The 27,617-nt window shown below is 37.2% G+C and overlaps 1 long non-coding RNA gene and 1 pseudogene across 1 annotated transcript; both read left to right on the top strand.

The window, feature by feature from the left end:
* The first annotated feature begins 15,128 nt into the window (after positions 1-15,128).
* Positions 15,129-15,691, top strand: LOC123593981 (annotated as a pseudogene).
* Positions 15,692-21,083: 5,392 nt separating this feature from the next.
* Positions 21,084-26,651, top strand: LOC123593982. Its single transcript, XR_006710638.1, has 2 exons — positions 21,084-21,297; positions 26,184-26,651. It is a non-coding gene; the product is annotated as an uncharacterized LOC123593982 (long non-coding RNA).
* Positions 26,652-27,617: the final 966 nt, after the last annotated feature.

Here is a 27,617-nt window from a genome sequence, read left to right on the forward strand (position 1 = left end):
TGATTACTAAGAGGTAAACCAGATATTCGAGTCCTGGTCTGGCTGCTAGCCAATACTGTGCTTTAAATCGCTTCAATATCCTTCCTTTCTGACTGAGTTGTTGGCTGCTGAATTGGGGTCCAAATGATTACTGTGGGACTTTTTCAAGTGTATTACATTTGTTTTGGTCAGAACATGCAAGAAGTATGTGGTAGATGTCATTCATTGTCCCATTTCCCCATTGTGCGCTTTCTCTAATCATGCCCTTTGACATAGGACTTCACAGTTCCTCCCCTTAAATAACTGAATTATATTCCTCACGCTTTGACTTTGGATGTGGCAATATGACTGGCTTTGAACAGAATGAGGAGGAAGTGATGGTATGCAAGTTCCAATCCTAGGCCTTAAAAGACCTTTTGTGCCTCTGCCACTGTCATAAAGACCCCATACCCTGGCTTTTTCAGTAGTCCAAAGAAGAGGATAAGAAACATATGGAGCCAATTTACAGACCTACAGTGTGAAGCAGAGCTACCCTTAACACTATATCCTTAATCAGTCAAAATCCAGCTGACCTGTTGACTTTCAGATACATGAGAATTCCAGCTGAGTTCAGCAACCACCCAGCCCAACACATATGTTATTTGTGAGTGAACCCAGCTGGGGTCAGTAGAATTGCAGATCAAAAGTTAATCAAATGCTAACTGTGTGTATAGCAGTGAAATGTGTTTTTTATACCCAATAGCTCATACTACAAGATAAGCCTGAAAAGCCAAAGAAATCTTTACAGTCATAAGCCTGATCTATGGCTACAGAAGTGTCATTCTGAAATATCCTATGGCCTGAAGGTGCAGAAATGGCCAATGGACTTTCTCTACTTTGTAAAGTTATTGCATACTCATGAGCCTTTGCTCCCAATAACTACCATTCTGAACAACCATTCATAACGTTTAGGGACTAGAGACCACGAACAGCGGTAATTTTCAAGGTTGGGTAGGTAGGAAAGAAAGGTGAGATGGGAAAAAACAATAAAGGGAGAAAGCTTTTATTATACACATGCCTACCCTAACAGGATTGCTGATGGGGAAGTGCTATGCATATTTTATAAAATAAAATCACCCAACATACCTTGGTACTTGTGCTATGAGTTTTGAATTGAAAAAGACTTTAAGAGCAGTTTTCAACTTTTTTGTCTATGGCCCTTCTTTACCACTTTTTCCATTTTCCAAAGGAAAAATAATTCCATGATTTGGTTCCAATTCCAAGAATTGTAGGGAAACAATTTGTAGTAGAACTGTTGTTAATATACACGTCACTTATTGTTAACTTTACAGAAAACACCTAAGTTGCTGAAAATTATTTTTCAGTCCCTCTACAGTTTTGAAGTTTAGAAATCCAGCTGCTCAAAAAATCAGGGAATGACTAATTCATATTTGAACTTCAATAAATACACACCTTACCATCTAACTATTGGAAAATTATATGTCAAAAATGTTGTTGATGCAAATATGTACGCCTTGTCACTTTAAGGTGAACAAACAACCATTCCCAAGCTAAATTAATAATGATGAAACTAAATTAACAGTATTTATAATTAAAATGCAAGGACTGGAGTACCTGAAAACCACAATCAAGTGAAGAGAACACTGATGATAAATGCACTGATTACAGATTGCCCTTTCTGGAATTTGGTGGCATTCCAATTGCATATATACCTAGCACCATGTGTAGCATTCAGATTTACTAGTAGTATATGAATGAAAATCTAGTAATATGCTAGAAAAAATAAAGTTGGGTCTGGATTATCTTCTTGTATGAAAGCAAAGATGCTTTAAAAAGTTCTGGGTAGTATTAAAGGGAGTCAACCTAATGGGGCTCCCAGGGGTCAAATTGTGTCATTGGAACATGAAAATAATAATAATTATATTCAGTAGTGCTTCTGAGCATGAGATCTATAATCAACAGAGAAATTGGTAAGTATGACCATCAGACTTTCTGCTATAATGCAGTGGTCATTTACTTGGAAAATACTTATATACTTCAAGATTCACCAGAAAGGATATCACTCCAATTGCACTGGATAGGGCCGTATGAAGTCCTTCCAGCCAGTGACCAATAACAATGTTTCATACTTTCCAGTCCTAAATCTTCATTTCCCCATGTGCGATGCTGTTACACACGCCAAGACCTCTTTGCTCTTAGTTTCATGTATCATGTTTCAGCCATAAAATAAATGTGTGTTTATTGTCTATTTTCTAACCCCAAATTAATCCTTTATAATGCCCATCTTGTAGATAAACATTAGTAAGATCATAAATACAGAATTTCTCTTGCCCTCTGAAAGCAACCAATCCATAGGAAAACCATGCTTCTTTGAACCCACCACCAAAATGACCACAAAGAAACCAGAATCCTGTAACAAGTCCCTTCTGACACCCTTTTACTTAGATGCCTCATGGTTTTAGTCTTCTGTCAGTGTACCTTCAAGATGTACTGTCTTCCTTGTTACATGGAGCCAATAAGCCCAACTTTGTTCAACTACATGTGTGGCCCTAATAGTCTTTGACTTGAAGGTACTGACATCAAAAATAAGATGTGACCTGGATCACCTCAAAAAAAATTAAAGGTTACAGCTTTAAAGCATAGACTACAAGTTAAGTATGTTCTGTAGAGAGAAAGATGAAATAATAACCACTAAAGTAATTAAACATAAAAAGATCACCCTGATAGTTACAACTTACTATGTTGATCTTCCTGGATTTGCTAATATAATTATTATCTTTCAGATTCTAAGGTAAAATGATTTTGCCATTCCACGTTGTAGGTTAATGTCAAAAAAAGACTAACATCAAAATGATATAACTTTTTCTACTTAGTATTCATTATCCAAACGATTCTAAATATTGGGCTTGTGCCCTTAATAATCAGGGCTCTAAAAGAGAAGGTTCTTTAATTGACAAAAATTTATGCATGCATTTCAAATAGCACAGAAGATATCTGTGGTTTGATACCGGCAGATACAATGTAGAGCCAAATTTAAAAAAAAAAGGTACTTAAAAGCAACAATGGGGGCATGTGAAAACATTGCTTTTGGGAAAAAAAATATTAAAATGGAAACAAATCTCTCTTTCATAAGAGAGTCAGCTGTAATTACAGAAATAAAAACAAAATAAACCTTTGTGCCCTAAAATACAGAACTTCAGTTATTCAAATGGGATCTCCAAATAACTATCATGTTAATAAAGTTGAATTTATAACCTGGTGAACTAAAATACAGCTTTGAATAGGTAACTAAATCAGGATAAAGCAAATGTCTCTAAGTAGGATTAGAATGTACTCTGTCTTAACTAACAAACTTCTTTGTTGAGCTTTCTTGTTTTCAAAGAAATTCTCTTGTTGTCAAATTGTTTTGCAACAAGTCTATCTTATCTATCTGACCCCAAACACGCAGCAGAGTGTGGACTTCACACTTGGTAAAAATATTTTAAATAAAACATTACGTCTTTACTGGTGAAGTCTACCAAACATTTAAAGAAGAATGAACACCAATCCTCCTCAAACTCTTTCAAAATATTGAGAAGAGAACACTTCCAAACTCATTCTCTGAGGCCAGGATCACCTTGATACCAAAGCTAGAGTAGGCTACCATAAGAAAAATGCACACAAATATCCCTGATAAATATAGATGCAAAAATCCTCAATAAAATACAGTATAATACACCATGACCAAGTGGGATTTATCCCTGGGATGCAAGGACTGTTCAACATATGCAAATCAATATGTATTTTAAAGCATGTTCTAACATTTTATTCAAATGTGTGTAATAAATGTAATATATCATATCAATAGAATGAAAGATAAAAATCACATGATCATCTCAAGGAACATAAAAAGGATTTGACAAAATACAACATCCTTTCATGATAAAAGCCCTGAGCAGAATGGGTATAGGAGGAACATACTTCTAAATAATAAAGGCCATATACAACAAACCCACAGCTAACACCATACTTAATGGTAAAACACTGAAAGCTTTTCCTCTAAGATCAAGAACAAAACAAGGACACCCATTCTCACCACTCCTACTCAATATAGTACTGGAACTCCTAGCTGGAAAAATTAGGCAAGACAAAGAAATAAAAGGTATCAAACTCAGAAATGAAGAAATAAAATCATTGCTATTTGCTGGTGCAATTTTATATATAGAAAATTCCAGTGTCAACAAAAAACATTTGTAACTCATAAACAATTTTAGTAAAGTTGCAAGATTCAAAATCAATGTATAGAAATCAGTTGCATTTCTATGCACTAACAACAAACTATCTGAAAGAGAAATTAAAACAGTCACATATACAATTGCATCCAAAAGACTAAAATAGCTAGGAATAAATTTAATTTTTTAATGTTTATTTATTTATGAGAGAGAGAGAGCATAGCAGGGGAGGGACAGAGAGAGAGGGAGACACAGAATCCGAAGCAGGTTCCAGGCTTTGAGCTGTCAGCACAGAGCCCTAATGCAGAGCTCAAACTCATGAGCTGTGAGATGACCTGAGCCAAAGTTGGATGCTTAACTTACTGAGCCACCCAGGCACCCCTAGCAATAAATTTAACTAAGAAGGTAAAAGACCTATACACTGAAAACTATGAGACAATGATGAAAGAAAGCGAAGAGAGAGATAAAAGAAAAGATACTCCATGATCATGGATTTAAAGAATTAAAATTGTTGAAATGCCCATACTGTCCAAAACAATCTACAGATTCAATGCAATCCTTATCAAAATCCCAATGGCACTTTTCAGAGAAAAAGAACGATCCTAAAATTTGTACTGAACCCAGAAAACCAAAGCAATCTTGAGAAAGAACAAAGCTGGAGGCATCATGCTCCGTGATTTCAAACTATATCACAAATCTGATGTAATCAAAATGGTATATGGTACTGGTGCAAAAATAGACACATATATCAATGGAACAGAATCGAGAGCAGAGAAATAACCCTAAGCATAAATGGTAAAGTAATATTTGACAAGAGAGGCAAGAGTACTCTCTTCAAAAAATAAATGGTACTGGGAAAATTGGATATTCACATGTGAAAGAATGAAACTAGATCCCTATCTTACACAACTCATAAAAATAAACTTGAAGTGGATTAAAAGCTTAAATATAAGACTTGAAACCGTGCAAGTCCAAAAGAAAGCATAGGAAAAAAGACATGGGTCTTGGCAATGTTTTTTTGTCGTCATGACACCTAAAGCACAGGCAACAAAATAAATAATAAACCAGTAGGCCTATATCAAACTAAAAATCTTCTGCACAACAAAAGAAACAACTAACAAAGTAAAAAGACAACCTATGGAATGGGAAAAATATTTGAAAACCATCTGCCTGATAAGGGACTAATGTAAAAAAAGAAATAGAACTCGTACAACTCAATAGCAAAAAAAAAAAAAAAATGCAATTAAGAAATGGGTAAACAATGTGAAGAGACATTTTTCCAAAGACATACAACTGGTACGTCAACATTGTTAGTCATCAGAGAAATGCAAATATGAGATGTGGTCATTACCTTTGGAATAGGTCATTACCTCTTATCAAAAAGATAAGAGAGAACAAATGCTAGGGAGGATGTGGAGAAAAGGGAACCCTTCTGCACTGCTGGTGGGAATGTAAATTGGTATAGTCCTATGGAAAATGGTATGGAGGATCCTCAAAAAATTGAAAGTAGACCTACCATATGACCCAGCAATTCCACTTCTGGTAATATATCCAAAAGAAACGAAAACACTCACTCAAAAATATATTTGCATCCCCATGTTCATAGCAGCATTATATACTGTAGCCATGACATGGAAACAACCTAAGTATCTGTGGTGGTGTATGTATGTATATGATGGAACATTTATTCTGCCACAAATATGAGAATGTCCTGCCATTTGCAACAATATGAATAAATCTTGAGGGCATTATGCTAAGTGAAATAAGTCAGAAAAAGAAAAACAAATACTGTATGATCCCACATGAGATCAAAACCCCAAACCCTAAACCCAAACAACAATAAAACCTGCTTTGAAACTTCATCGATACAGAGAAAAGTTTGATAGTTGCCAGAGGAGGGGTAGGAGATGGGCAAAATGCATAAAAGGAGTCAAAACATACAAACTTCCAGTTATAAAGTAAAGAAGTCATGGGGATATAATATAGAGCATGGTGACTACAGTTAATATTACTGTATTGTATATATGAAACTTGTTAAGAGAGCAGACCCTAAAAGTCCTCATCATGAAAAAAAAAAGTAACCATGACAGATCTTAACTAGATCCGTGTAATAGCTAGTGATGATCATTGTATAATATATATAAATATCAAATCATTAAGTTATATGACTGAAACTATTATAATGTTATATGTCAATTATACCTCAGTAAAAGAATATGAATTCTTATTTTTGAAAGCTTTTAAAAATTTAGCACATGTAAAGCGATAATTACCTAAGTATCGTTTCATTGCCTTTCACAAGTGCTACTATGGAGGATTTTCAGTGTCATTTTGTGTACATATTTACAAATTTTTTAATTCTGATTTTCTCTTAATTCACATATGACTTAAGAATGCATATTTTAGTTTTTAAATATATGAGTCTTTGTGATTACCTTTTTATTGTTAACTTAAATTTAGGTGACTTATGGTCAAACAATTTGTTGTTTTATGTAATTTGTGAGGGGGGATTTCTTTTTTTTTTTTTTTAGCTTTATTTTTTTTTTATTTTTTTTATTATTATTTTTTTATTATATGAAATTTATTGTCAAATTGGTTTCCATACAACACCCAGTGCTCATCCCAAACGGTGCCCTCCTCAATACCCATCACCCACCCTCTCCTCCCTCCCACCCCCCATCAACCCTCAGTTTGTTCTCAGTTTTTAACAGTCTCTTATGCTTTGGCTCTCTCCCACTCTAACCTCTTTTTTTTTTCTTTTTTCCTCCCCCTCCCCCATGGGTTCCTGTTAAGTTTCTCAGGATCCACATAAGAGTGAAACCATATGGTATCTGTCTTTCTCTGTATGGCTTATTTCACTTAGCATCACACTCTCCAGTTCCATCCACGTTGCTACAAAAGGCCATATTTCATTTTTTCTCATTGGAGGGGGGATTTCTTAAGACCTCTCTTGGCTTCAAAATGTTCAGTGTGTTTTGGAGACAATTTGTAATAAATTTTAAAACTCGATTAAAAAGTATACATCTACAGTCCATGCAGGGTTCTAGATATGTATTTTAAAGCATGTTTTTACATTTTATTCATATATGTGTTTATTCATTTTATTATCTTCAGTTATCAGTTTCTGATGCTTCTGGTAAGTAATCTGATATGATTATAGATTTATTCTGCTTCATATTCTATTAAGAATTTGTGTTTTTAGACAGGGACAGGAGGATATTAGCTCAACACCATGGTACTGAATCTGAACTAGACCATTTATTCTTTGAGGAGATACAGAAATAAAAACTTCATCAATCCATAGAAACTATGATTTCTATTAAGTAGAAAGAGGGAGCTTAGCATTTGATCCTGGACCCTGATTGTTACAGTCAAAAAAGGATCTTACAAATGATTAGATTTCCAGTTACATGCTAATTGCTCTGAGTTAATTTATTGCTCCATCAATGAACAAGAGATTCAAATCTTGGCTGTCTGACTTATTTTATGAGTATATTGAGAGAGAGACAGATTTTTCTTAGGAATTAAAAAATTACTGTTTTTAATAATTTCAAAGAATTTTAAAGAAACTTTTAAATAAAAATACTTTTTATAATCCAGAAGTAGAAACCAGAGAGGAAAGGCGAAAAAAATCAGCTTATTTCAGAAATTTAGTTAAGATAGTAGTGGGAGGGAGAGAGAAGGACCAAGCAAGAGTGTCCCTAATGGTCCCAAGGTCAAAGTAACATTTCTACTCATATAAACAAGCCTCGTATAGAGCTACCTCTACTATATTGCAGCAAGAGAATTGATTTTTTGAATGACCCTTGTGAAAATCCTAAATGATTTATGATTCAATTGTATTTCCTATACTCAACTTACTAAAGTGAAAAAATTTTTCATTTTATTCCCAAAGACACTTCAACAATAAGAATTAAAGGGGAATTCAATTTACATTGTTAATTAGTAGGAAAGTTAAATTAACTAAATCTTCCATTCTTGAGGTACTTTGTTTACTTGAGATTTTACCTCAGTAAATAAAACTCAGACTGCTTTTTCACTAAGAAAGTTCTGTAGTCTAACTCAAAGCTTTGAATCAATGCTATTTAGTTTTTTAATTTTTTTCAGCCACATCTAATAAATAAAAGCCATGAAGACTGCCTTTATCTCATCATTTTTTTAAAAGTTATTCTGCCCAAGACATTCCCGGTATTTGGTGTGCTGCTGGGATATAAATATACATATATACACATATATAATTTTTATTTCCACATATATCCAATACCCGTAAACCATGACCCCAAGTCCAAATCTAAAAGATTTGGTTGAAGAGTACCTAGCTTCAGCATTTGTATGTAATTTAAAACAGTACTTTTCAAAATAAGTCTTTGCCTCTGAAGGGAAGAGTCAAAAAAACAATGACAAAAGAAACACAAAATACTTTGTAGGGTGGGTTGAAAAATTGCGAAGTATTCTTTGTTTTATCATTTACCTTCAAAAAGTGTTTTTCAAGTGTTTCCTTTCCAGAGCTACAGATGGTCTCTGCCATTTAGCATCCTGATTCCTGTTAGAAGCAGCCAATTAATATCATATCCCTATACTTCTAATCAAGGCTGCCCTATTAGTGCTCTGTTGAATGAACTGTTGCTGATTAACTGAAAATTAGTCAGTGAAGCTAACGATTTTCCCTCCATACCCTGTGGGCCCATACAATGTTCGTCTGAATTAAGGACAGTTAATTATGGTGTATGATTTGCCAGTAGACCGAACTTACTGAGTCAGTGTGAGAAACCCAGTTTGGGGGTGGCTGATGTGATGCAGGCTGGCAGATCTCCCTTTCAAGGTTTGCTGTTTTCCTCTGAGCTCATGTCTCTTCCAAGCATTTCTAGGAGATGGTGTCTGGCAGCTCTTTCACTCAGCTTACAAGAAAATCTCCACAGTGCATCATGTGGGGAAGAGCAAAATAGGAGTCTTTTGTCACTGTTAAATGTATACTTACATAAGCAGCAGAATTTCGGGGGGCTACCAAAGATTATTATAATTTTAATAAGCTTTAAAGCTGCTGAAGCACATTGCAATCAGCACAGAGATGACGTATAGGAGTATATGCCAACTAAGTGATGTGCTGTTTGTGACAATGTGATGAACAGATGTGAAGATGTCCTTCTAGATTGTCGGTCCTTGAGCTCCCAACACCAAGAAAAGAAGGTTGGGACAAGTTTTTGAGTAAGAGCAATAAGAAGCATCCCCACTTTATTGTTTCGTAACAGTGGCTATACAGTGAAATGTCAAAGAGAGAAGATGCAAACGTACTGAGATATTAGAATTCATGTTGTCTTTTTCTTGAGGCCTCAAACTACACTTTGATACATGGTACTGTTTTGTAGTCATGTCATTTTGCTCTTCCAGTTAATAAGCCCATTTAATAGAATTTAAGATGGACTTGCATTTTAATAAAAGGTGTGAGGACTGGCATACATAAATTATTTCTATTTTATATCTATTTATCATTTTTCAAAATAAAGACTGCCTAGCATTTTCTCATACTAATGTGCATGGTTAAACAAGAGGGAATTCTAATTCATAAACCTCTAAAACCAATAGTCTTTGGTTAAAGGAGCCTTGATAGTCTTTCATTACTATTTACTGAACCTGCCTTTTCTAGATATAAATAATCCTAGGGCCCCACTGAAGTTTTCTTCTCCCTTTGGTTTACATTTTAGTTCAGTATTATGTACTAAACAGATTGTCTACTTATAGATGTAGGGTGTAACATCGGAACCTCATTTTGAGCTGAGGAATTGATGTTAATTAAATGAAAGTTCTCCCTTAAAAAAAAAAAAGATGATGGTGAGAGAAAAACTCAACCAACAAAGTTCAAGTTTTTCTTCTTTCTAAAAGATTTTTCAAGTGAGGAACATGGAGGCTCAGAATCGGTTGCAGGTGTGAGTAAACCAGACCTTGGGTGAACTAAAGAAATGATTGCAAGAACCCCTTAAATGTAATGTCTTTAATGATAAGCTAATTATTGAGACTGTGTAATGAAAAAAGGCACTCAGGATTAAAAAAGAAATAGCAGAGAAATGTGTTGAAATATTTGCTTGGGCTTTCCCAAGGTAGATGTTGCGAGGCATGAATGAATGGTTGAATTAACCAGGATTTCAGGCAACCTTAGTTTGGTTCAAGCCCTCTACCACCAATGAGCTGTACATCGTCCCTGAGTCATGGATCTTCTCTGTGTCAGATGAAAACATTGGCCAAAAACTGTGGGGTCTGTTGTGGCCGAATCTGCTTACCAATAGGCTGAGTGGCAAAACACTTGGGCATGACTACTGTCTAATTTACCCTCTTGCCCCCCAGTACCCCAAGTTACAATTTTATATCCATCCTTGTTCCTAATTAATGAATCACAGCACAGGTATTAAATGATCAGGTATTGTTTGTGCCTCCAAAGCTTCACGTACCTATCTTTCTAGCAATTATTATGTGCCAGGAATTGACCTTTCTACAGCCAAATAAATTAGTTTTGGGCAGTAAGTTTTAAAATCTGAGTTGAAGAAAAGAGAGAGGATGCTTCATTTCATAGTCTTGCTCCTCTCTTGATTTTCTTCATGCAGTAACAGCTGTCTGGATAAGAGCTTTAAGGTGACTCCATCCCTCTCTTCTTATTTAGCAAGAATGACTACAAATTGATTTTGGGAACCACCTGTAAAAAAATGTAATTCCCTAAAAGGCCCTGCTATTTCAAATAAAAAGTCTATATTATGTTTTGGTTCTCATTATTGGTCCTGGAAAAAGATGTAAAAAAGATGAAAAAGTTCAAGACAGTGGTAACTAAAATGATCAAGGGGTAGCCACAGCATATTGGAGTCAAGGAAAAGATCCTCAAATCAATGATCAAATGTATAGATTTCTCCACACTTTGAGTTTTAAAGGGAGAATTTACAGCTGAAAATTACTTCTTAAGAAGGGTTTTCACACTATATCATCTTTCAACAGCCTTCACAAAGACATCAGGATAGGTATTACCTGCAATTTACAGATAAAAAAAAATCAAAGTATGAGTGATATTATAATTTGTTCAAATTCTCCTGGCCACTGGTAAATGGAAGAACCCAGCCTTGGAATCCAATGTCTTACACCTTCCATTCTTCCAACCTGATTGAACTTACATATCCTATTCAGTCTTGACAGAGAATAGCCAGAATTCTCTTTCCTAATCTCTTCCTGTCTCTAAATGTATTTTCCCTTTGACCTGGAATTGATGGTATATACTTATTGCCTTCTTTCTAATAATTACACGCTACAGGCATATCTAGTATTAATATAATTACTTTATTTGATTTTGAGATTGGGAGTCCTCAGAGCAAGAGGGCTATTTTCATGTGTTTTGCTCAAGAAAATTGTATTAAAAGAAATCAAATAATTCTTTTGCGACTGGCCCAAGAGGATGCCAGACAGGATTTAAGGGGCAGACCAGAGATCAGCAAGCTATGGCCCATGGGCCAAATATGCTTGCTGACTCTTTCTGTAAATAAAGTTTTACTGGAATACAGACACACTCAGTCCTTTGTGTGTTATCTATGTCTGCTTGTCTACCACAATGGCGGGGGGGGGGGGGGGCGGGCAGTTAGAACAGAGACTGTATGGCCTACAAAGCCTAAAATATTTACTCCCTGGCCTTTTGAGGAAAAATTGGCCAACTCCAGGCCCAGAGTCAATCCTCAAAAGTGTCTAAGGGGGGCGCCTGGGTGGCGCAGTCGGTTAAGCGTCCGACTTCAGCCAGGTCACGATCTCGCGGTCCGTGAGTTCGAGCCCCGCGTCGGGCTCTGGGCTGATGGCTCAGAGCCTGGAGCCTGTTTCCGATTCTGTGTCTCCCTCTCTCTCTGCCCCTCCCCCGTTCATGCTCTGTCTCTCTCTGTCCCAAAAAAAATAAAATAAACGTTGAAAAAAAAATTAAAAAAAAAAAGTGTCTAAGGAACAAGAAAAGTAGAGTGGGTTGTCCTCTGTTTCTTTCTAGGAATTCAGTACTTTGGGAGCTGCTGTTATTTCCAGAAAGACTATACTTTGGTACTCAAGGGAATAGAAGGTAGAAAGAGGGAATTGCAAGCAAGTTTGACTAAAGAACACAGAGCACTTCAGAAGGGAAATCATATTTAGGAGAGTTATTCTTCGATCAAGGGAATGAAAGGGAGAATTTCATGAGGTAAAGGTGTTTGTGATAAGCTGATTATAATACAAAGTGGATTTACTAAGCCAATCAAAATCTAAATTTAAATTTAAGAATCATGTAAATTATCAGATTTTATTTATCTTTGCTTTTAGCAAGGAAAATATTATCAGATTTTCTTTATTATAGTGGTAAATTCTAAATCTTGTGACACAGATTCAGCTTAAGAAGAAGTTACTTCACGATCAGATGTTAGTACAAATTCTTGTGCATCAGCTATTATAAAAACAAACTTTTAATATCCCACATTTTGAAATTTATGGAGGTGACTTTCATTTTCTTTAGAGATGATGAATGTGAGCCGACTGGCGCCGCTGTTTAATTATAGATGGCTAGCTGTGAGGAGCGTGGAAATGATCTCAGCCATTTAAACCTCAAGGCAATCTCCTGATGTGACTAAAAAGGTGTGCATTTTATTTATGTAGCTGCTTTACCTACTCACCCAGATTTCCATTGCACTTAGAAATTCCCAAGTGAAGTGTCTACAATTATTTTGTAAAGGGCTTGCAATAATACTCCCTTCCTTCTCATTCTTGCTCCCAGGAAATTTTTGCTTAAAGCTGCATTTGGGAAATAGTACATGGGAAGCATCATGGTATATAGGGAAGAGAACAGACTGGAGGCTCAGGAACACTTGAAACGCCCTTTGAAAGGTCACCGTGTGTTCAAGGAACTGCAAATGGCTCACAATGTCTAGAATGCAGAGTAGATGTTAAGTGTGGACAGTGGCATGTCTACAGAGGCGGTTGGAAACCAGATAATAAGAGGTACTGGGTTTCATGCTAAGGAGTAGGGACAGTTGTCAAGGTAATATGGAACCCCTGAAGGGTTTAAAGGTAAGAATATAGAGGTGCCTGGATGGCTCAGTCAGTTGAACATATGACTTTGGCTCGGGTCAGGATCTCATGGTTTGTGGGTTCGAGCCCCGTCTCAGGCTCTCTGCTGTCAGCACAGAGCCCGCTTCAGATCCTCTGTCCCCCTCCATGTCTGCCCCCCCCCCGCGTGTATGCTCTCTCTCTCTCTCTCAAAAGTAAACTTTTAAAAAAGACAAGAATATAACACAATTAAATTTACACTGTTGAAAAATACCGTGGCAGCAGGGTAGATAATGGACTGAAATGGAGAGAAAAAGAGTGAGGGTACACAGAGATTTGAAGGGCTGGTGTGAGTGAGGTTTTCAAGGAATGGTAAGGTGCAAAGCTGGGGATACGTCTGTGAGGGTAGAGAGCTAAATTGTTGAGGAGATATTTGTGTGGCTTAACTGAAAGAACTTAATTTTAACAGACACAAGAGTGAGGGAAGGGTCAGTGTAGGAGCTGAGTTAATTATAATAAGAACATTTAGGAGGAGAACAAGAATTAATGCCTATCTTAATACTGCATGACCAGAATCTAGGCCTGCCAAGCAGAGTGTTCCTGTGAGCAAGAAAAACTGAGAGGGCATTGTCTCCAAGGGCAGGAGTGTATTTCTAGATAACTTTGCCTATATGGAGCTTTCTTGTGTGGAAAGAATACCTGCCTGGGATCCCCAGGACTAAGACCCTCAGACTAAGGTTTTAGCACACATCTAGGAGGTAATTACCAGCAGGGAGTGGAGAAGTGAGGAGAAAAACAAAAAGAGCTAATATAGAAAGTGTTAATGAGTGGTTACCCCTGTGGGCAATTGGGAGCTCAGTTCTACTGAGGACATCTGGGAGACAGCGTTGAACATGCCTCAGCATTGTTCCATCGAAGGAGCAAAGAAGGTATTTATTCATCAATTCTAGTTTGTCACTGGTTAAGAGGTTAACCAATGACAACTTCCTGGCCCTTCCAACCAGCCCTGTGCTTGAGCTAAGCATACTCCCACGGGCAGGAAAATCCTTGAAACAAAGAGTTGTCAGTGCAGGAACTGTGAATGCAAAGAGTGATGAGCAGGGTTCTGACAGAGCCTACTGCATATATACACACCCAACTGTGGGCAGTAAACCCACTGTACCTTCTTTGAATTTAAGCGGGTAGAATATTTCTTAAGATAGACAAGTTACTTATTTCAATGCAGAAGATTTTCTACCTTTTGGAACCTATCTTAGTACATAGATACACTGGGATTTCGAAGAAGACTCAAACCTCAAGGTGGCCTCCAATGTACATTAAGGAATTATAACAATAAATGGCAATCCATGGTGACATCACCTCTTGAGCAAAGGATGAAACTGCAGAGTTAGGTATGCCAACTATAAATGTAAGAATTAAAACTGACTCAGACATATTTGGAAAAAGAACACACTATTCTCCAAAGCATTACCATTTCCTAAAATGAAACTACTAAGATTTGGTGATTTTCACATAATTTAAATATTTAATTGCTGATTTTGAAAAAAAGAAGATGATGGAGAGACTAATGCACAAGATGCATAAAACATAGTAAAGCAGCACTCCCAACTCTATTACTCTGGAATTGGGTTTAAGAAATTAAACAAAAATATGAGTTCAAGGAACAAAGTCATGAGGAGTCATATACAAAACAAAAGAACTGGATTCATTGCTAAGTAACCTGGAAGTAGCAAACAGAGCTCTAAGGCCAATTTCTGATAATCCATGGATGGAATTTTCTGGTTTTAGCATTTTACTTTACCTGCCCCCCATTCCTTCTTCGAATGCAAAGATACTGGAAATGGGTTACTGAAGAAGTTATCCTCTTTCCCTTCATCCCTGAAGCACTTTGGGAGCCAACGCTCCAGGACAGACATGGTCATGTCCAAGAACCACCCATGCACAGCCAGTCACGAAAACTGCACAGAAACAGCATCAAGAACCCCGGTCACAAAGATATGAATCTCTTAAGGGGGTAGGCTTCAAGTTCCTGATGAACATGCACTTCACCCAGAAGCACAACGAGAAGGGCCTGAAGAAGATGTAGACCAACCCTGCCAGGGCCATGAATGCACGTGCTGAGGCTATCAGTGCCCTTGTCCAGCCCAAGATCCTAAAGGGCGGCAGGTGCAAGCTCAATAGACTTGCCTACATCACTCACCTCAAGTTTGGGAAACATGTTCGTACCTGTATTGCCAAGTGTCTCAGGCTCCTCCGACCAAAGGCCAAGGCCGAGACTCAAATCAAAGCCCCTGCTGCAGCTGCGACTCTGGCTCCAGCTCCTGCTGTGGCTCAGTCTCCCCAAGGTGCCCAGGTGCCCACGAAGGCCATTCTATACTGGAGCTGACGTGAGAACAGGACTGGTGCGACCCCTAGGCTCTGTCTGCATGGGGCCAGTGTCCCTTTATGTTACTTGTACAAATAATCCAGCAGTAGGATCTGTCAAAAAAAAAAAAAAAAGTCATTCATACCAGGGTTTGGTATCCTGAAGGTCTGGCTCTGTTGCTCAGTGTCTATGTAACCTTGGATAAATCACTTAACCTCTGTGTACCTCAGTTTCCTCATTTGAAAAAAAGGTCATAATAATAGTACCTACCTCATAGGGAGTTTATGAGGAATGATAAATTAGCATATGTAAATTAGAGCACCAGACACATAATAAGAAATACACACGTGTTTGTTACTATTAAGAATATATAGCTCTCTTCTGGGCAAAGAGCAAGCTGTCATAGCTTATGGAATGTGACTGCCGTAAATCACACAAAAAGTGTACCAGAATACTGTTTTTAATGATTTTTAACATTCGAAAGAACTGACAGAGAAAATAGATTCTTTGGCATTCCAGAGGCAAAAAAAGACTGATGATGGAGGTTACAGTTCTGACACCAAGAAGAAGTGTTGGTCCTTAGAGCTGTAAAACAATGAGATGGGTTGCCTTTGAGGTCATGCGTTCACTGACATGGGAGCTGCAGGGGACTCTGGTTACTTATTAGTGTTGCTGGAGAAGGAGTTTGTGCATCAGAGAAAAGGTATACATAAATGACCTTTCAGATTTTTCTAATTTCGCAAGTCAATGATTTCACAATTTGTCTCTGAACTCTCTTTCTAATCTTCTACCTTACTAGTTCCTCATATGAACCCTCTGCCCTAGACATACAAGCATAATGGTACACACTCACCAAGTGTTAGGCTGTCTCACCATTTCCCATTTTTTGCCATTTTCTCCACATTGAATGTCATTTTCTTAACAAAATAAGACAAATAGTTTTGTTTTTTTAATGTTTATTTTTGAGAGGGAGAGAGTGCAAGCAGGGTAGGGGAAGAGAGAGAGGGGAACAGAGGATCTGAAGCAGGCTCTGTGCTAACAGCAGGCAGGCCGATGCGGGGCTGGAACTCATGAACCACGAGATCACGACCAGAGCTGAAGTCTGACGCTCAGCCGACTGAGCCACCCAGGTGCCCCTTTCAGGTTTTTTTTTCTTTCTGACTTTTTATTGAAATTCCAATTAGTTAACATAAAGTGTAGTATTAGTTTCAGGAGAAGAATTTAGTGATTCATCACCTACATACAACACCCATTGCTCATCACAAGTGCCCTCCCTAAGGCAAGCATTTTAAAACCCAAGAGTCCAAATGTCCAACAAATGATGAATGGATAAAGAAGATGTTGTGTGTACACATACACAAATGGAATACTACTTGGCAAGGAGAAAAAATGAAATCTTGCCATTTGCAACAACGTGGATGGAACTGGAGGGTATTATGCTAAGTGAAATAAGTCAGTGAGAGAAAGACAGACATCATATATTTTCACTCATGTAGAATTTGAGAAACTTAACAGAAGACTATGGTGGAAGGGAAGGAAAAATAAGTTACAGAGAGGAGGCAAACCCATAAGAGATTCTTAAATACAGAGAACAAACTGAGGGCTGATGGGGGGGTGGGGGTCGGGGAAAATGGGTGATGGGCAATGAGGAGGGCACTTGTTGGGATGAGCACTGGGTGTTGTGTGTAAGTGATGAATCATGGCAATCAACTCCCGAAGCCAAGCCTACACCATTTACACTGTATGTTAGCTAACTTGCTGTCATAGACTCTGGGTCTGGAGTTCTTTCTTGTCCAGCAAGAAAGGAGGATGCAGGATTAAAAAGCGAGAGAGGCTGAGGTCTGGGAGAAGACCAGACCCCTGATTAAGGGTCCTTGCTCCATTTTTATCAGGGTCAGAAGGCTTACAAGCATGATGGACATGCACAAAAAGACAATGAAACTGTAAACATTAACTCCTGGGCGTGAGTGAAAGGTGGTTTTGAAAATATGCTCTGTTAGGGGTTTGGGTTAATACAAAACAAAATCCTGGCGCTGAGCAGAAGGTTGTTTACAGCAGACTTGAGGCACCACCTCTGTGTACCTAAACTGGTCTAGGGGATAAGAAAGACAGAGCAAGCTATCTCAGGGTCAACAAGGCACCTTTCTTCTGCTAATTAGCTCCTCTCTGGGCAACTTCACCCAGAGCAGTATATAGCCCTGTTTACCTGTTTACCTAATTTGGTCCCTCCTTCCTGTGAAAGCAGCTTTCTGCTATAGTACAAAGTTGGGGGTCATTTCTGCCCTGAATACTTAATCTTGTTTACCTCATATACCTTTGCCCTATTCTGGCCCTTTGCCCCGCCCTATCTATACTGGGGCCTTTGCCCTGCCTTACCTATACCTATTTCCTAATCTTGTTTACCCAAACTTGGGTGTGAACATCCTGTGGATTTCTAATTATTTATGCCTTGTTAACCCATTGGTGCAGACTTGGAATTCCTAAGCTTATTCCCCACAACTTGCCAATAAATCGTTTTTTAAAAAGGGCTGAAGAGAGTACAAGAAAGGTGAATGAAATAGGTTTCAATAAATACCAATCTCCAAATATTCCTCTAGAGAAAAAGGATGGATTAGAGGAACTATACTTTCAAAATGAGAGTCCGTTTCAGCTGTGTTGTATTCCTACCTTCCAAATGACTGGAAGTTTTGGTAAATGACAGCCCTTCCACCAGCAGGGACCATGACTTTAGGCATGTAAGATAACATCATTCCATTCCGCAGATGATGCAGTCCTGGTGCCCAGAGAGGCACAGAAACTCATCTCAAGTCACACAATACTTGAAGAAGTTGGCATCTAGAAGTTGGGGCTCCTGAGCTTATCTCTGCTATGTCATGCTCTGTTTTCCCTAAGTCTCAGGATCTCTGTTTTTCTACCACATTCTAGAGTTAATATATTAGCTATCCTAATTATTGTGTAAAAAAAAAAAAATCTTTGAGTATTCCCAGGCTGTTGCTCTGGCAAAAGGCGGGTGGTTGAGAAGCTTTTCAGAGTTGATATGGTGCATATCTGGAATGGAGTCCTGGACTCAGACTCTAAAGACAGGAATCCATGTGATGGTGGATGAATTGGTTGACCTCTCTCTCAATTCCTCATCTGTTTAAAAACGTGCCCAATTCCAAGGGTTTCTGTGAGTCAAATGAGATTTGTTTGTGAAGGTATTTTGTATAAAGAAAAAGGTTTTTTTAAAGTATGGCCCAGAGAGTCTTGAGGGTCCCCATACCTTTTCGGGAGGTTTACAAAATTAAAACTATTTTCATGAATATAAAAAAAATAATAAAAATAAAAGTATAAATCTTATTAAAAGTTGCAGCACATATGGTGTATTAAAGCTTAATCTCTATGCATAATACAATAAGGACTTGCTTTTTTTCCTAGCCATGTTAGGCTTGATCCTGAAATATTTAAATGGATATAAATGAAGGCTGAAACAACAAACCCTCACCCTCCTGCCCATACATACTCATTTAGAAAGGACTAAGTAAGTCTGTGTGTGCTAACTTCTGTAAGAAGTCGTAAAAATATCTCTCATCTTTTAGATTTTTATTTTACAGTATATTTCTAAAAATGTTTTAATTCAACTTTAAATAAAATAAATAAAAGAGTATCTTTATACAGGGGTTCATCAAAAATATATGTTAGTACTTCCTTTCAAGGGAAGGTTTCTAGGGGAAAGAAGGCAAGAAAATGGTAGCTGTTGGCCATTAACTGGTTCAATAGTTACATATATTTTGGTCAGAAGCCTTTATTTAAACCAAAGCTTAGAAAACAGACTATGAAAATTTGGAGCTGCTTTAATTGAGGAGGTGATGGGAGAAAACCCTGCCTCAAAGACTTACAGGGTCACAAGAGTACTTACTCTCTGAAGCTATGCCATTCAAGGGGACAGCACCTTCTCACCCTGAGAACCAAGACCATTTTCTTGGACCAAAGGCAGTGGGAGCTTGCTCTCAGAGATCTTCACAAGGGCAAATGTGAAGTTTTGTATGTTCATTTGAGCTAAAAAAGCATTTGGAACAGGCTCTGGCTTATAACATGATTTTCTGATATGACTTGAGAAGTTACACTACCTTCTCCATGTGGGCTTAAAAACGCCCCAAATTGGGATTGCATTGAATGTGTAGATAGCTTTGGGTAGTATTGACACTTTAACAATATTTATTCTTCCAATCCATAAGCACGGAATGTTTTTCCATTTCTTTATAAAGAGAAACATATACATATGTTTTCACTCTTATGTGGATCCTGAGAAACTTACCAGAAGACCATGGGAGAGGGGAAGGAAAAAAAAAAAGAAAGGTTAGAGAGGGAGGGAGCCAAAACATAAGAGACTCTTAAAAACTGAGAACAAACTGAGAGTTGATGGGGGGTGGGAGGGAGGGGAGGGTGGGTGATGGGTATTGAGGAGGGCACCTGTTGGGATGAGCACTGGGTGTTGTATGGAAACCAATTTGACAATAAATTTCATATTTAAAAAAAACCCAAATTATGCCCTGACAACTTGATTTCCTAGCAGCTTATATATATCTATCTTTTCCTTTTTTTTCCAATTTTTTATTACACAGAACCTGAGTTACTCCTGGGGGGAAAGTATTAGTCCTAAAATATGCACTTTCCTATCAGAAGTCATAAAATAAACCACATATCTTTCCCTTTTTCCATAAAACTCTGAGGGAAAAACTTTTAGAAAATGTAGACTGTAACTGAATAATTCTACTGAGCATAAATAATATAAAATTAAACAATGCTTAGGCAGAAATATGTTGTTCTGAGATCATTGTCAGGTTACAATTTCTTCTGTTATTTCAGAGTGAAAAAGATGAGTTGCTATGGTTTCCTGTCCTGTTCAAACTGGGTTTTGTTTGGCCACACTAATATTTGTACAGTTATTTTTCCATTACTCAGGAAACGCCACAAACACTCAGTGATAATTGCACAAGCTTTTTTTAAAGAGCATCCATCTCCCCTGACAGGTTTTATGAATTCACATATGTTCTCAGAAAATTTTTATGATGCATTAATAAAATGCTTGACAAAGCACATGTTTTCAGTATAATTATTTACTTAAATGCTCCTTTTCTACACCCCCTCATTTGCTTACCTAGATGATTCATTAAAGATAATTTAGATATGTACATGTTAAAATCAAGAACAAATGGAGACCAGCCTTGAAAATTCTCTGAGCAGACAAAACCAATTTAGTTATGACTAAATTTATTTAATTTAGTTACGGCTTAATCTACTTATTTTCCAAGACTAACTTGACCTGGGTCATTTCTTGCTTATGAACTGTTTCCAAAGGTTGATATGAGATCACCACTGACCAATTACCTGTCATTTTGGAAAATTCTAATACTGTAACCCATCACTGTAAAGAATAAACAGTCTGCTTTCTCACAATATAAGCTGCTTTATAACAACATACCCCTGAGCCTCATTCCATGTTCTGGTTTGAGGGCCCCTGGTTTGCAAACCGTCTCATTGTTTTGTCAACAGTAAACTTTTACTAATTATTATTTCAATGGTTAAATGGATTTACTTCTGTTATTTCTGAACTTTTGAGATCTCATGGATCCAAAGAAGATCCCCCAAAGACTCTGAGGCTGGTGACGAAACAGATGCCGGTGCCCACAGAGCCCACTGAGCTCCCTGCTTTCTCCCCAACCCTGGAGACTGAGGGTAAGTGTCTCTTGGATCTGAGATCCACTCGCTCCATGTTTTGAGCTGTCTAACATGCATGTGCATGTTTGCTTTCTGTTTTTATTTGTTGAAGCTTCTTCCTAAGTCACTCTATTCTGTTCAAAAGGGAAGAAAAATTTCCTGTGTCTTGGAGCACATGTTGGGAAGTAGGACCCCTCATAGGTAAGATGTCTTAGGGAACCTAAAGGCAAAGACGTGTTCTACCTCGTCTATAGACCAGAATCTGATGCCTTTTTTGGAAAATGGGTGAACTTTTGGAATTGTAGTGGCCACTTTGGGGAATCTGTAACTTAGGTAAGTCCACCTTGAGGGTCATCCTTAAAAGAGAAAATTCTAAACCTCTCAGAGACAATGCGATGCATTCTTTGATTAGTATGAAGAAGCTTCTAAAAGACAAAATGTATTCAAAAACATCTCTAAAAGGAACCTTACAGCATGCAAATAAAAAATCTTTAGTAAAAACGTGTGGCCATCTGAACAGGTAACTTTAACTTAGTTCACCTGCCAGAAACACAATTTGGATGTAGTTATTCTTCTGAGTTTTGAGACGTGGCTAAAATTTTTAAAACAAAAGTTAAAAGATCTCCATATTTGTCTGTATGTTATAGATATGTGGCAGTTTTCTACCTCTGGATGATATTTCCAAAATTTATTTGTAAAGAGCTCTATTTAACTGGCTTACAGAAAATTAAGCATTTATAAAAGTCAAGTACACTCTCAGAAACAGAAAAGCTAACCCAAATAATCTAGGATAGTCTTTGATAAATAAAAGCCAGTTTAAGTTCGTTGGTTTCATAAAAGTAGGCATGTCTTAAAATTTGTCAACAAGAAAAATAATTTCAGATGATGGTTAGCTGTTTGATGTCTAATCCAAGAATAACTGTTAAAAGCAAGTACTTTAAACAAGTGCAAATAAAAGTTTATACTAACTGAAACTAACTAATGGATATTCATTGAATATCTAAATCATTCCCTCATAAGAAAAACATTAAACACTAAGCATAAGTTTAGGTTTATTTACTTTTGGCTTTTTTTTTTTTTTTTACAGAGAGATAAAAAAATATTTGGGCCTTTTAGTAAATATGTCTTGAGCCACATTGAAAAATTCACTAGGAGGAAGAATGTACTTCTAGAAAATTCTGAAATGTACTTATAAATTGCTACTCTACTACAGGATGCTAATACATGAAAGATAGTTTACACTTGCCTGCTTCTTGTTTATCACTGGGAAGTGAAGATTAAAGTAGCTAAAAATTTATAATCAATATGTAAAAATACAACTATTAGAAATAATAAGGGTAAAAAGAGAAGACTGTATATGAAAAGTAGGTAAGGAAAATAAAGTGTGTTATTTGGACAAGAAAAGGTATTAATGACATGGGGGTGTTTTTTCATGAAAGAGAAAAGAAAGTAATTTTGTCCTACAGAAAAATGATTGTTCCAGAAGAAGAAAGGAAGAAGGGCAAAAATTGAATGGATACAAAAGGCTGTAGAAGGTTTGTGGAAAAGAAATCTTGAGAAAGGAATTTTATGTGGTCAAGATAAGACTGGAATGTTTTAAGTTAAAAAATGGAATAATTTTAATATTAAAGGTATAGTGAGGCAGAATTAGATTTTGATTTTCTGTTAAAAGGACAGGTTTTTTAGATTGTTGATGTGCTCTTAATAAGAAATTATACACGAAGTTTCTTTACCTCTAATGTAATCTCCCTAGGAAACAAGGATTCTGTGGCTTATAAAAATATTTCCAGTGCTTCACATGGTCTTTATCAAATCTTTGATTACTTAGAAAAATAAATGAGTCTTCTCTACTAAAAGAACTAAGGTTATTTTTTTTTATATATAACTACTTGACTATGTGTATTTGCCTTTGAGATCTCTGTCACTTTGGCTGAATGCTTAACTAAGTAAATTGCATAATGTTTTTTCTATGTGCATATGAATCCTCCCCAGATCTTAAACTTGGCTATTTTTTTTAATATGAAATTTATTGTCAAATTGGTTTCCATACAACACCCAGTGCTCATCCCAAAAGGTGCCTCCTCAATGCCCATCACCCACTTTCCCCTCCCTCCCACCCCCATCAACCTTCAGTTTATTCTCAGTTTTTAGGAGTCTCTTATGGTTTGCCTCCCTCCCTAACTTTTTCTTTTTTCCTTCCCCTCCCCCATGGTCTTCTGTTAAGTTTCTTAGGATCCACATAAGAGTGAAAACGTATGGTATCTGTCTTTCTCTGCATGACTTATTTCACTCAGCATAACACTCTCCAGTTCCATCCACATTGCTACAAAAGGCCAGATTTCATTCTTTCTCATTGCTAAGTAGTATTCCATTGTGTATATAAACCACAACTTCTTTTTCCACTCATCAGTTGATGGACACTTAGGCTCTTTCCATAATTTGGCTATTGTTGAAAGTGCTGCTATCAACATTGGGATACAAGTGCCCTTATGCATCAGCACTCCTGTATCCCTTGGGTAAATTGCTAGCGGTGCTACTGCTGGGTCATAGGGTAGATCTATTTTTAACTTTTGGAGGAACCTTCACACTGTTTTGCAGAGCAGCTGCACCAGTTTGCATTCCCACCAACAGTGCAAAAGGGTTCCCATTTATCCATATCCTTGCCAACATGTGTTGTTTCCTGAGTTGTTAATTTTAGCCACTCTGACTTGTGTGTGGTGGTATCTCAATGTGGTTTTGATTTGTATTTCCCTGATGATGAGTGATGTTGAGTGTCTTTTCATGTGTCCGTTGGCCATCTGGATGTCTTCTTTGGAAAGGTGTCTATTTATGTCTTCTACCCATTTCTTCACTGGATTATTTGTTTTTCAGGTGTTGGGCTTGGTTAAGTTCTTTATAGAGTTTGGATACTAAACCTTTAACTGATATGTCATTTGCAAATATCTTCTCCCATTCATCGGTTGCCTTTTAGTTTTGTTGATTGTTTCCTTTGCAGTACAGAAGCTTTTTATCTTCATGAGGTCCCAATAGTTCATTTTTTCTTTTAATTATCTTGCCTGTAGAGATGTGTCAAGTAAGAAATTGCTGCGGCTAGGTCAGAGAGGTTTTTCCCTGCTTTCTCCTCTAGGGTTTTGATGGTTTCCTGTCTCATATTCAGGTCCTTTATCCATTTTGAGTTTATTTTTGTGAATGGTGTAAGAAAGTGGTCTAGTTTCATTATTCTGCATGTTGCTGTCCAGTTCTTCCAGAACCATTTGTTAAAGAGTCTGTCTTTTTTCCATTGGCTATTCTTTCCCGCTTTGTCAAAGATTGGTTGGCCATACATTTGTGGGTCCAATTCTGGAGTCTCTATTCTATTCCATTGGTCTATGTGTCTGTTTTTGTGCCAATACCATGCTGTCTTGATGCTTACAGCTTTGTAGTAGAGGCTAAAGTCTGGGATTGTGATGCCTCCCACTTTGGTCTTCTTCTTCAATATTACTTTGGCTATTTGGGGTCTTTTGTGGTTTCATACAAATTTTAGGATTGCTTGTTCTAGCTTCGAGAAGAATGCTGGTGCCATTTTGATTGGGATTACAATCAAAATTGTATTTGATTTGATTACAATCAAAATTGATTACAATCAAAATTGGCTATTTTTAAGTCTTTTGCCACTTACAGTTATTGCTTTCCTCTCACTTCTCTGAAAATGGTTACAGTGAACTACAGACAAAAGTGCTTCGCCTTTCAAGGGATTCGGGGAAAAGACCCTGATAAGTACTCTAAAATGCAGGATTCTACTAACTTTAAGATCTTAATAGTAAACTGGGTAAAGATTTCTAGAACTTAATGGAAAACTGATTCAAAAAGTGGCTAATCCAAGACAAAGCAAGCAAAAATTAATTACATAAGACTGAATGAACTGATAATGATGATGATAGTTTTCATGAGTTCGTTTAAACAATGCTAGTTGTTTAATGTTTTGCTTTCCAGATTTAAAGCACCCCGTCTTTTCCTCTCTTTCAAGCTATTTATAACGTACAGCTACTTGGTAAAGTTTATCTTTGCAACAAAGGGTGGAATATTTATCTTCTTCTTCTTACATGATTCCCCCAGAATTCATAAACTCTTTTATCAAATATTCTTATTTTTAATATTTTATTCAAATATTCTTAGTTTTCATGACAACTTATGTGTTTGCGTAAGTTCAGTTCAGGACACAATTGGAGAAATCCTTGGCCTGGCTTCCTAGTCTCAAGAGGTTCTTGAAAGTCCAATCTAAGATTCCTTATGAAAAGTACCAGCAAAAAGAGCCTATATGGTTGATTACTATTCTTGCTGCACTTATGTAAATAAACAGGCCAAGTTACTGAAGTTAGACTTAATTTGAAACAAATTACTCTTACTGTCCTTATCTCTGATGGAAATGAGGATGATTATAAAGAAAAAAAAGCATATTTCAATAATACACCTTTGTAGTTATCAGATCCTAGTGCTGTTACATTGTGTTTTCTTAAATGGTTTTATTCAAATTCCAGCTAGTTAACATACAATGCAATAGTAGTTTCATGTGTACAATACAATGATTCAACACTTCCACAGGACAACTGGTGCTCATCACAAGTACAATCCTTAATTGTCATCACCTATTTCACCTATCCCCCACCCACCTCCCCTCAGGTAACCATCAGTTTGTTCTCCTTAGTTAAGCGTCTATTCCTTGCTTTGCCTCTCTCTTTTTTCCCCTATAATCATTTGCTTTGTTTCTTAAATTCCACATATGAGTGAAATCATATGATATTTGTCTTTCTCTGACTTATTTCACTTAGCATTATACTCTCTAGCTCCATCCATGTTGTTGCAACTGGCAAGATTTCATTCTCTTTTACAGTAATTGTTTCTGAGTTTTTGTTTTCTGCCTGTAGAAACTGGATTGGATCCTGAATTCTAGCTTCTTCCAATATGTGGCTACAACTCTCCAAGCTAACATTTCCAATTTTCTCCCATTCTTATGACTTGGAATCATCATGAAACTAAAACTGTCCATTTCCCAAAGCTGTGGGAGCTAAAGCTGAAAAGCTTGATAGAAACTTTGGAGAAATCACCACAACAGCTCCTCTGTGGACAATCTTCTGGCCTGTGGCTCTATGGCCACTCAGAAAAATCACTAGAGACATTCAAGCTGCAAACCAGGAAAAGACGTCAGATTCCCACTGTTTCCTCTCACTCCATCTGAAGACGCTTGGAACCCAACATCTAGCAATCTTTTCAACTGACTGTTCTCCAAACTCCAAAACTAAATTTGCTATAATTTGCTAAAACTATTAACCTTTGTATTTCTTTGGTTTTCATAGAAATGCATCTCATTAAATTACCTGATGGCTCACACCATATAGAGGCCTCACTGAGATGGAAGCTCACCTACAACACCACCTCCTGACATAAAAGACCTTCACATTCATTTTGGCCTAAGTAATCATGAGGATATGTAATTGTTAATACATCATGTTGTGCCTATGGAAATAACTTTTTTTTTTTAATTTTTTTTTCAACATTTATTTATTTTTGGGACAGAGAGAGACAGAGCATGAACGGGGGAGAGGCAGAGAGAGAGGGAGACACAGAATCGGAAACAGGCTCCATGCTCTGAGCCATCAGCCCAGAGCCTGACGCGGGGCTCGAACTCACGGACCGCGAGATCGTGACCTGGCTGAAGTCGGACGCTTAACCGACTGCGCCACCCAGGCGCCCCAGGAAATAACTTTTTAAGAAAGAAACCCATTTGAGTTATTTAACTGGTTACATCTTGGCTCCTGGGAATCTCTACTCTGGGAAATTTTTCAATCCTTGATTATTGTTCTCCTTACAGTCATATTAACCTCTCTAGTGCATCGTATATTGAACTCAATGCCTGTCAGCAGCCACCCACATGCCAAATGGTATCCATTAGGATAGGACAACTGAGTAAAAGAAACAACAATCCTATCAATGATAAAGATGGTTACTACATGGCCCCTCAAGTGGATGAAAACACTGAGTGTGTGATTTTTCAGCCTAACTACATCAACAGTGGTAACTGAGAATAACGCTATACCGGTTGGTCATACTCTCAGCCTGCTTAGAGAATGACCAAAAGGGAGGATTTGTTAAAACCAAAAACAGAGACCAACCTTGAGAATTCTCTGAGCAGACAAAACTAGTTTAGTCATACAAAGAAAGTTTAATTTAGCTTGTTTTCCAAGATTAACTTGACCTGGGTCATTTCTTGCTTATGCCTCTGGAAATCATAAGCAAAACTTGAACTGTGTCCCCAAATCGATAGGAAATAACCACTGACCAATTCCCCATGATTTAAGAAA

The sequence above is a fragment of the Leopardus geoffroyi genome, chromosome X (genome assembly GCF_018350155.1).
Source record: "Leopardus geoffroyi isolate Oge1 chromosome X, O.geoffroyi_Oge1_pat1.0, whole genome shotgun sequence".
NCBI classification, from domain to species: Eukaryota; Metazoa; Chordata; class Mammalia; order Carnivora; family Felidae; genus Leopardus; species Leopardus geoffroyi.